Source organism: Saccoglossus kowalevskii, chromosome 17 (assembly GCF_978046115.1).
Source record: "Saccoglossus kowalevskii chromosome 17, keSacKowa6.1, whole genome shotgun sequence".
In the NCBI taxonomy this organism is placed as follows: Eukaryota; Metazoa; Hemichordata; class Enteropneusta; family Harrimaniidae; genus Saccoglossus; species Saccoglossus kowalevskii.
The window spans coordinates 12787058-12799637 of NC_140657.1; positions in this window are offsets into that span (position 1 = coordinate 12787058).

The window sequence follows — 12580 nt, forward strand, 5'->3', positions numbered from 1 at the left end:
AAAAATCAATAACTTGGTCACTTGAAAAAAAAAAACATATTATACAAGCAAAGTTAAATATGTTAAGCATTGTGGGTACATATTTTAAAAATCAAATTTTATATTTTTGCAACTGAGCTGGAATTGAATTCCATAGAGTAACTTTACTATATTGAAAGTGATATGTGTGCGTGTGAAAATTCAGTTGAATATTTTTCCTTATTTGAAAACATTTACGATTTCTTTGGTGAAACCATGCAATTTACTGTTTCGTAAGCCGACTTTTAGTTATATATAAACGAATAATGCGAATATTAGCAGAGCGTATGAGTTATTTATTTAACTGTACATATTTACTCAGGGGATATTTTACGTGATTATCTAGACAATCTGAGAACTGTAGATGAAAGCATGATCATGCTCATGTGTGTGCAATGCAGTTCAAGATGAATTCACTCACCATGCGTACAATCCTATGTCAGAATATGGATTACATATGTCGAGGAAAGGATAATACTTGATCGAGTCCGGCTACAGCACGACACACAGCTCCATTAATAAGTAATTACTGATGAGCGCTACGAGGCCTATATGATATTGTTTTGTTCGTCAATCAATCTGGTTCAATTACACAAATGAGTATTCATCAATTAGCTTAATAGTTTTTTTGAAATGAAGTTTAAGATTAATTCACACGACAAGCGCAAACCGTGCGTCACAAATCTATGTCAGAAGAGATAAGATGTAGGAGAACAAGGCCGACAGAAAATAAATTAAACCATATGAATACAATCTGCATTAGTGAAATGTTCAATATAAAAACATTCAGTTGTTTTCATCAAAGCTCCATATGATTTTCTTCTTTTATACGTATTGTCGTATCCACTGGTCCATTCTTGTAGGGAGTACTACTTTTTGGCATTTACTAGGAAAGTTTTACTTACAATAAGCACCCGTTTACTAGTTTCTTTCTTCTCAACGAAGACCCATTTACTATTTACTGTATTTCATACCAACGATTTTTCAGATCGACAAGTCAATGCATAGGCACTCTACTGAAAAAAGCTCAGCATGTTATACAATTTGTAGTTTACTGTGACATGTTCCCGACAATACAACTTTAAGGTGGTTCGACACAACGTTAATAAATTTTATTATTTTCCTGGGAACTTGTGTAGAAATAGCCAACGGATAGCAGTAGCTACAGGCATTGCGCTGCTGTGTTTCTGAGTGATGGTCAATCTTGGGTCCCCCTATTTTAGATGTGAGGGCCTCAGGCATAGATGATGAATGGGGGTTGTAGCTGTTTATGATGATTCTGGAGGATTTTTTATCTTGCACCTCCACTCCCACTGCTGTTTAATCTATACCATGGCATTCTGGATCGTGCCTCCAGCAGATCTTTCATAGGTAGGTAACGAGCGCTCCCAGAAAGATTTGCGCTCTTGGTGTTGTGACTGGTCATACAATCAAATGAGGTCCTTCAACCACGTGTAGTGGAGCTTACCTGTCTGCAGGCTATTTGCTGAACTGATGTATGATGGTCACTTGTCAAAGCCAAATATGCCGATGGCATCGTTTTTTTTGACCTTCTGAGAATAAGTTCAGGAGCCACGACCTCTGTAAATCCGAGGCCATTTACTGTTGGGGGTAGTAGTATGTTGTTAGTCTGTGGGGATATTATATAGAGTGGCCATCACAGGAAGTTATCATCTTTTTTTTTCACATTGCTATCTGTGATGGCTAGCTGTCTTGATGCGTGTGATTGGACCAAGAAAGTGATTCGTAACAATGATGTGTATGTGCGCGGCCTAATGGTTAAAGATTTGAAATTATTGGAGGTTTTTTTTGTTAGATTGTGACCAGTGCAGTTTGTTTTCCATGGTGACTTACCGTGTATTGTTATTTTTCTAGAGTGTGCCAACATTTCTTACCTATAACAACTAGCATGCACTTGTTTTTACGCTCGGTGTTTAGCTTGCCAATTATTATTTCTTTAACACATATACCAGCCGCCCCTTTATTTCAAATGGTCGACCATTTAAATGCGCCTTGAATGTTTAATTATGGTGTAATTTATAATGACATATACCAATGATATATGTGTAATTAATTAATTGTATATCTCACGTGGCACCAAAACAACCAACGCAAATCTCGTCTTGTAGTAAGAACATTTTATGTCAAAGCATGACTTTACTGCACTATACTAGTCGTATGCATGAAATAACACATAATGTGAGGTCGTAGTATCAAAGCATGTGTATTTAACAACCGAATGTCAAAGTCAACTTCATAGACTGTGCGGCATTTATACTGAGTTATGAGATTTCTATTCACTGTCATAAAAATAACAAACTCGCATCACATGGAACGTGTCTTACATAAAAACTGTCTTTCTTGTTTTTCACTCTTATTCGATAGGTCGATTTGGCTTCGGTGTGCGATAATTGAAGATGATTTAGCAGAGAGAACTGCGAACAACATACTTATTCGCAAATCATGAAAGCACATTTTCAAATTATATATATAAATAATTGATACATAAATCAGCGTGAATTACACCAAGTTGATGAATATACATTTGTCTTTTCAAATATTGATTCAAAATTTTCACTTATTAGATAATAATATAAATTACTTATATATACTTATTAGTTAATCTATTCTGTACTTATTAAATTGTGAGTCCCATGGATTAAAAAGAGTTGGTGACTCTGGCATAAGTTATCACTTGCTTTATAGTAAACAGTTATGAATTATATACAAAACATTTTTTTATTATATCAAGTTTAATTTGCTCATATTTATCAGTTGTTTGTCCACATCACTTCAAATTAACATAGGGAGACATGACCCACACTAAATTAATTTGTAAAGCTCGATTTATCAGTATCTGACTTTCTGTGGGGAATATACATGTATATCTGTAATGTAATTAACGTAAAAATTGCCCATGTATAATATGTCGTTGATAATATCGTCACTTACGCAAGAAGCACATTTTATGAAATCAACGTGTTTTGTCTGGTTTTGCCTTCGGTGAGCTGATGGTACAATAATCTTCTTGTATATTCTCAGCACACGTTTAAATTATTCAGCAAATGAAAGGTTTATGAATATGTCATTAACTTGATTATAGTCCCACGTATAATTTAACGTTGATAATATCATTATGTTGCTCAACGCGTTTTAAATAAAAAAAACAGGCATGTTTTGCCCATGCTGAGCTCGCAGCATCATCGTTTTCGTGCGTACTTTTCTTGAACACGTGTTATCTCTTCATATATATATATGAGTTTATAAACATGTCCATCAGCAATCGTGATGGCTTACTTCGTATTGGTTACATTGTACGTACATATACTATACAACCTATTCCCATAACCCTAACTGCATAATTATTTTGAGAAACATTACCAGTCACGTGGTAGAAATGTTCATATTTGTTTTTTGTGTAGTGTAGTGTATTGTATTTTACGTCTTTGAATATTATCATTTTAAATCGCAAACTTTTAAATACTTATTCGTGAATAGTATTAGGACATTTTCTACCCAATGACTGTTGTTTTACAGAGGGTCCATTCAAGTATGATTTATACGGTCATGTGAATTACAAACGCCTAAAATGTAATGTCCTAAGACCACATGAATTGGGTATGAGACGAATATGGGTATTATTTTTATTTATATTATTTAAGTTTGGTGGTATTTCTCTTGAATACAAACTAATCAGTAAACTACTTTTTTTCTAAGGGTTTGTTATTTTATTTATTTTTATTTTCAACAAGACAATACAAAGGAACATCATAAAGTTACAAAAAGAGCAGTAAAGACATCTATTCAAAATATAAAATACATGGTTGCTATTTTTTTTAACAAATTTATCAAAATATGGTTTACTTTTTCTTTTTAATATACATCTGTTCTGAAATGCAGGGTTTGTTTTTATTACATTTACATTTGCAAATACAATTTTTGGCATGAAATACTAATTGATTCAAAAATAGTTGATATTGAGAATATGTGCCCATTATTCCAAATAATATATCTTTAACATGCAGTGTAAGTTGCAATCTGATTAAATCCGATGTAGTGTACGGGCTTTAATTATTTTGGCTATAAAATTATTTTAATTTTAATTTGTACTTTTGTTATTAATGCCTTTTTATTTTATTATTTTACTTTGATTTTGATTTTGATTTTGTGTTTTTTTTTTAATTCCGCCCTACATACATCCCTTGTTGGTTTTCACAATTACCAACACTTCAAAACAAATTAAATACTAGAATAAAATAAAATAAATATACCAAAAAAAAAGCAAAAACTAGGATCTTATTTTAATCAGATTGTGTAAGTTTTTTTTTATTCTTCAAAAAACATCTGTAGGAGATCTTCTTTCATCATTTCAAAAATTAGAAACAAAAACACACGCCCAATGTAAGTGTTCTGTTTTCTCTGGAAATACTTCACAAAAGTTACGTAAAGCATTAGCACGTTTACCCATATTATAAAAGAGAGAACTAGTACAAGCAACATTATTCAAAATTTTATATTGAAATTCTCTGATTCTCATATTTCCCAGCACTTTTCCTGGTAATAAGTAGTACGAATTCAAAGCAGTATTCTAAATGCCATATCTTTCAGATAATTTATTTTTCACAGTGGGCTGTTGACTTTTCTAGTAATCAAGTGCCAATGTATCTTGCTAGCAGTGATTTTATCTAACTTAAGATTTGAATCCTTATTTTGAATCAACAAAAGTATGGGTTCATACCTAATCTGTTGATTCAAAACTTTTAATATCACCCTTTAAGGATTTTCTGAAATTAAACTCATTTATCTTATTTATGGTTATTTTCATTATACCTCTATTTACAAAAATTTCAAAAGAAACACTTTTACCGGAAACACTATACATATCCTTGACAAACCAAAAACTATTTGCAAGGAAATCTTTAAAAAATATCATTTCATTGTTAATAATTAAATCACTATTATTCCAAATAAATTGTAGTGGTGCACAAGCACAGGTTGTTCGCCAGGCAGTTAAGACCTCCAAGTAAGAATTTTGAGGTCATGTTATGCCCCAATTTCATAATTACAGTAGAATAACAACGTCCCCAAAATTTAATAAGATTGTGATCCAGGAAATATGTCCACGAGAAAGGAGATGTACTGAAATAACGTTGTACCCATACCACTTAAGAGACAGCAATCATAGTGTCTACATTTAGCATTTTTAACCCGCTATCTTCTGTGCTTGCAATAATAGTTGATCGTTTTACATAATATCTTTGTTGTTTTCAAATGAAAGAATAAATCAAATCATTAACAGTTTTGATAAAATCAACTGGTACAGGTAGCTCAGACGCCCGAAATTTGTTTTAGATATTACAAATGTTTTAACTACTAAGTTGCGACCATAAATCGTGATATTCCGCTTATTCCATGCTGATAATGAAGCACTAATGTCATTTGTAAGATCACTGAAATTGTACTTCTCTGTGTCTTTGTGGGTAAAGTGAACGCAAAGAGCTAAAATTGGTTTCACGGGCCAACTGATATCCAAGGGTTGTTCAGAACTATTAAACTACCAAGCCATAAGCCTTCCTTCCGTCATCATTAACCCACCAATCAGAAACATTTTCAAATTCCAAATAATCTTTTAGTGGATTCAACGTCTGAGAGAACACACGTTGAATCGTCTGCGTATTGAACTAATTGTGTAACATTACCATCCACACCAATACCACGAATATTATTATCAGAACGAATACTAATCGAAAGCATCTCAAGAGCAAAGATCACCCTGCCGAACTCCCCTTGAAAATATAGCCTGACGTGTAACCATTATTTAATGTACAACTTGAAATACAAAACACTTTTTAAAAGAATGTAAATTTGTTTTTCCTAATTTCTAATAATGAACGTGTAACGTCTCGTATTTGACATAACCTGTCTGATTATTATGAATTATGTGAGGAAGGACGTCATCAAGACGTTTATCGAAACATTTTTACAATCAACGTTAATTATTAAAATCGGGCGCCAATTCTTGAGCAAAAGTAGATCTTTATTTTTTTGTAATAGAATTGATTACTGGTTGGCGCTGTGATGTTGCAATTTCCACCTGGACATGTGAAAGACTCAACACACACGTACCCGACACAAGTTTTTGTAAAATGTGGATATAATACCATCTTTATGAGAAGTTTTATTTTCTGCCAGATCCTCGACCACCTTTTTACATTCATCAAAGTTCGACAGACTTTCACACCTATTACGCATATCAGAATTGAGTGTAGGAGATTCGAGGTTTTCAAAAAAAAAATTATTTTATAATATTTTTATAAAATTTATTTTGTTAACGAGTACTTTTTTGATATGTTATAGACTATAGGCCCAGACATATACATATGTTAAAATGTATAATGTTGATGATGAAGAAAAAATAAAACTGAAATTGATATTACAGTTAAATATATTTCAAAACGTCCATTCATATATAATTCCACTCTTGTGGGGGATCTTGTCTGTCCACGACCAAAACATATCTTATATATAATTAAGCGTATGAATGTGTCGTATGTACTGTCCAATCAGTGGCCTATCATCAAATATATGTGATTCTGGCGTTTTATAATAAATGCTTTTGATTAATAATTGCGCTTTAAAATAATAATAATGAGATATATCTACGTCATAACCTCGTTAAAGTTATTAGCATATTATGTACGCAGTGCGCGTGCTTAGGGCCCTTTTTTCCATGTTCTACAACGCATGCGTCATCAGAGTGAAAACAATTACAATTTACATTTTATTCAAGTTAACTTTCAGCGCCATCAATGAGGTTTACCAATCAAATCTCGTATTCGTATTCGAAGTCCACACATAAGCCAAACCAACCCAGCGACTGCTCAGATTGCAAAGTAAATTTACACATCCCCACTATGTCATACGCTGTAATATACAATTACAATTCTGGTTCCTCCATAACTCTGCATAAATGTTTAATTGTGTTATATATCTCAATTACGATGATCAGGTGGGATATCGAGTAAATAGAAAACAAAAATGAAAGCATTGCGTTTCTATATTCACAATGTTGCGTTGATGAGAATGAATACCTAATTCAAGCATTGTAAAACCATCTGGTTGTATTGTCTTAGTACAAATGAATAATAAACAAGATTAATTGAAACTAATAATCCATCTCAAAAAATTCCAATGGACTACTATCAGAGTTGTAGGTGCATTTAGCCTTCGAAGTTCACGCGTTATCTTCTTCCACGTACTTCTTCAGTGTGTTGTAGTCATGGGTTTAGTAAAATGTGGCATATTTTCTTGCGGATCAACCAATCGATAGTGAAATTTCTTGAAAATGTCATAAAATCGGAACTGCATTTTATTCAATCGTTTGAAAATGTTTAGTTCGCTACTATTTCGTATCTTCAGATTCACAGAGTCTGAGAAACTATGGTGAACACCATTAGTAATTTGTATATCGATAATGTTGAATAACTCATGATGTCCTAATACCAGTTCAGACACACGCATACAATGATAAAACATTAATAATATTATTATAGCTCATATAATAATTGTGGTAATAAATTAAATTGTGTTATGGTACATATGTCGATATAGAAACAAAATGATGAAATGTATTCACAAGTCTCCCTCTGATGGCAAATATGGTGAAATACAGCAATCCATTCACAAATAATCGCACAGGTAAAACAGGTTACTGTAAAAAATATATGTATATAATGTGAGTGTATTAATTATTTATATATAATTTGATAATGTGCTTTCGTGATTTGCAAATAATTGCATGACTAGTTATAGCAGAGCTTGTTTCTGTCGTCAGTTTTAAATATATATACGTAATTAAACGAATGCAAATTATTCACATATACTGACGACAATACAAATTATTCATAAAAATTGAAATCTCTACTATAATATACAAATAAATTTAAAATTAAATAATATAGTATACTGATAGTTAGTGATAAAATGAAGTTTATTGACAGCTGTTTGATGTAGCAAAGCGGTATCAAAATATTTTGCGCAAACAATTGTGGTTTCATTATTCCTCGGTTTGAATATGCGAATTGATTTCCGATCTCTGTTTATTGCGCACTAACAAATTGGTCAAAAAAAGTTCCAATGAAAGCATTAGGTCTTTATTTAGTTTCAATTATTAGCATTTTTGGGTTAGGCCGGTAAAATGATTGCATGATTGTTATTAGTCTTACCCATCGAACGTTGCTCCATGGATTTGTGTACGGTATGTTCGATCATCCCCTTATTCAAAGATAATGTAGTAAACAAATAGGGCACTATTGATTCAGAGCAGTGGCGAGAGCAGTTTCTTTTGGAGGTCCCCCCAGACAGACACGTGTCTGTGCATTTGCTTCGCAGCTCCACGCTGAAACGGGGATAGTCCAGGATATGGATTACCTTGTTCACAAACTATCTAATTTTTCTATATGTGCATGTTGACATAAAGCAGAAATGTTTACCACAAATAAGGAAAGTCATATTTTTACAACTCACATGTGTAATTTTCTATAATTTTGCAACATTTAAAGCAAGATCAAACTTTTTGAGTGAAAATAACTGTTCTGATAATTTCATGTTCTTATACAATGTTTTCAAACAAAATTATTAAGATGTGGGGGTTTTCGAAAATTGGGAAATGTGTTTCGTCCTGTTTTCTGTGAAGCTCAAAATAAAGATACTGGTACACATGCCAATTTGTTCATACAATGAGGAGTACAGGGTCAGTAGTTCACACTTTTACTGACCTGAGAACCAATCCCAGGATAGTGTCACTTATTTATCCAAACAAGCGCCCTCTAGAAAGCCCTAGATGGGAGCAGTAGTTCAGTCTTAGATTTTTCACATAAGCCTCCATAGCCTCCCGTTTAAAGCAGTGAAGCTGGAACTGATGACGTAATCGTTACGTTTCCTTGGTGAGTCAAAAAATTAAGAATCAAAATATAGGATTTGACACAACTTTCATTATTATCCCTTGATATCACAGAATGTGAGTTGTGTGGACCGTTTTGTTTAGTCAGAGTCCTGCAATGTTATTACTATAATACATGTATTACGTAAGCAGATGTTTATCTGTTATGTTGGTGGGAATCATCACACAATTTTGTTCCCGTTGACAATTGAGTAAGTCGATTACCCAAATGTGTGGTACAGCCAGAAAAGGTCTCCCAGACTCTACATATTTATCATGTCAAATAATTGGCTAAGTTGATGTTCAAGTCAGGGGTGTCAATCGAGATTTTTTAGTCGCGGGACTTTGGCAGATGCCTAACTTTTTTTATTAGTTTTAGTCCATGATACGAAAGGCTTGAACCAGCTGGACCCATAGTTTGTTGGCCACCGAGAAAGACATAGCACGGTAGAGAAAAGACTTTGTGCTTTGTTTTAGGGATTTACGTTTTCAGTGTGAAATTTCCTCATTTGTATGACTCAGTTCACAGTTTGCGTTAAACCGGGCATGCTGTGAGAAAGTTTTATAAATTAAATTCTGGTTTCATAGCTTTTATTTAACACTACCATTATAACCATTTCAATCCCATTACATCCTATACACGAATTCTTGGAAGAAACTACTATTTCAGTTAAGTAATACAAATATGTGCACATAGCCCATGTTTTATTTGAGATCATTTGTTAGCTGTGACCTCATTTTCTGATTTGGGAAATTTTCTTGAGGGCAACTAATGGCCTTCATCTCCAGCAGATCACCAATTCCCTTTTTTGTGCTACATATTCTGCTTAATGAGTCTAATCTAAAACTCTCAAGTTTTGGTAAGGTGAACTGGGTAAAATTTCAAATTATCCCCGGCAGAATTTGGAAGCTAAATAGTATATACATATTTAATGCGCTCTGTTTCCTAATACCGACCAGAGGCCAATTACAAAACAGCATGTTTGACGTCAGACTACGTGTTGATTAAACGATATTTTTTTCCATAATAACGCAAATACATCACATAATGTCATATTTGAATATCTCTGATGTAAATATAAAAATTATCTAGCAATTATGTACTTGAAAGACACAGTTAGCACAATATATTTTGACGGGACAGTGGGCTATTCATCAATGGCCATAACTGACTGACGAGTCACCGTCTTTGAATGTTACTTTGCCGCAATATTTGATTGACAATTCGTATCAGCAAAAAAAGTGGGCTTAGCATTGAAGAGCGGTGGTCGCTGCGCCGCGCATGTGCGGCATTTGTGTTGATTAACATTGCTTTTCCCACAATCCAATGCGCTCTTCTATTGAAATCAGGAGTACGAGATTTGATCTGGGTGCCACGTACACTAATTGTCAAGGATGACTCCTTCCATACCTTCCAATCACCAAAGAAATTACCAAGTTAAAGCTTGGTAACGTCTTCGTTTGTATTCGTTTGTATTCGTTGGTCTGCGCAACAGTCATAGTCGCCGCCTTTGCTCATATGAGACCCATATCTCGCGCATGCGTGGCGCGACGACCACCAATCATCAATATCGCAAATTACAATCAACCAACTTTACCGTGTTTTGGTCTGTTATGACGTATCTAAATATTTTTTGAGAAATCACACGGTAATTCATACTAAGCAATATTGAGTATAGTTTGATTGGCAGGGTGGACTTCTCTTCTGTAGCCTATAACGGCTACAACAGTAAGTATGCAAATCTCCAGCTTTTTAGGTTGATCGTCGAGGCTCTTCTAAACGTTAAGTTTCCAGGGAGCACTAAATATCCGAGCAACCCTAAGGCATAAAGACATTGTAGTGTACTTTTGATCAATGTCCCTCATACACATGTACTTACTGACTGGCGAGTAAACACGTGGCAAGGTTATTTTGTACACGTATCATCTAAATCGGCTGCTTTCCATTTATATATTAGCAGAGAAGGAAATTTGAAATTTTATAATTCATGTGTTATTTGTGTGTATTCGTAGTTTAAAATCGTAGACGAAGCGAAATGTGTGCTATTCGTTTGCTACTTCGTCTACGTTACTTTGTTTCCGCCAGTCTTGCTGAGTGTGAGTGGCGAATCGAAACGCTCGCAAACTGATTGTACAGAATCAACTAGTTCGTTTTATTCGAATTACGATAAGTGAACTATGTCTGACATTCACACATGTGCAATTATGCAAATATCATTAAACTCCATCGAGTTCGAATCATAGCTAATAATAAACATCGCAGAATCAATGCGAGGTCAAAATCGTATGCTTATGAATACTGTCTTAACTAATGATTATGCCTCAGGGAACCTTAGTTGAAGTCTGTGTGCCAGGCTCGATACCATTTGTGTAAAAATGACCTATATTTCTGAACGCACGTTATTTTGTGTCTCGTTCGAATTATCAATGACATACGTGAATGGAACTATTGGCGTTTCAGTGTAATATTGAAATATTTATATGCTGTTAATTAAATTACATTGTTTCAAATTTTATGTTTCAACTAAAAAATAGAACAGCTATTTCATAAACCTTGAATACTGAACATGGACATTTGACGTTATGTCAACTAATAATTACATCGTTTTTTCAACTTTTGAATATATAAGTTAGAATATTGATCAAGACTAACGGGGGAATAATAATATAAACTTGAATAACGTAATAATAGAAACACGTGAAAATAATGGTATAATAATATAAATATTGAATATTATTAAATTATAACGTGACCTAAACCTAGTATAGTATTATAAATATTGTGCAAATAACAGTCCCCGTCCGGTTTCAGTGATATTCAACATGTGCCAATTCATTATTTAAAGTTGGAGTCAGTTTATTTGTGAGATTCCTTCCTTTATTCTGCCAATGACATAATGCATTTCTAGCACAAAAATAAAGATTATCTATCATGAATCATGTTTTGAAAGAAACGAATGTGCAAATGTGTTACAAATGTGTTGATAGTTAACCTACCCAGTACCATAATGACACGTCATAAAGATTCTGAATACTAATTAGAAAATATACCATCGATTTGAGTGATGTACATTACAATTGACATTTAATTATGGTCATTCTTTCTTGGTACATACTGAACGACCCTGGACGATGTTTAAATGCCGGTTGCGTCAAATATAACACAACGAACAGATTCAACTAAGTTATGCAGCCATCTTTATTTATCAACTTACGTCATCTTACAATATGCAAATGAGAGTGACCCAGAGGTTAAGATACGTTTAGTCAATACACTACACGTACTTGTCGTAATAGTCTTATATTATAAGTTTAGTTGGCGGTGTACATATCTCTCGATGTCTATGCCAAGTATGTCAACGACGTTTTAGGTAAGAGAATAATAATTGAATCAATCAGAAGGAAAACCTTTAAAAATAAGCCTTAATCTCATAATGAGGGTAATCAGTCTTCACGAACGACGACCGTTTATAGAAATGAAATGAATGCTGTAGGGAGTCTTGAATATCGCTCACGTTAATTAGTGCATTTGAGAAGCTACACAACTGACATTGAGGGAAATTATTAATTCGTGACTTTCAGTATATCGCAGGTCTTCCTTTCAAGAACGCTACAGTAGAA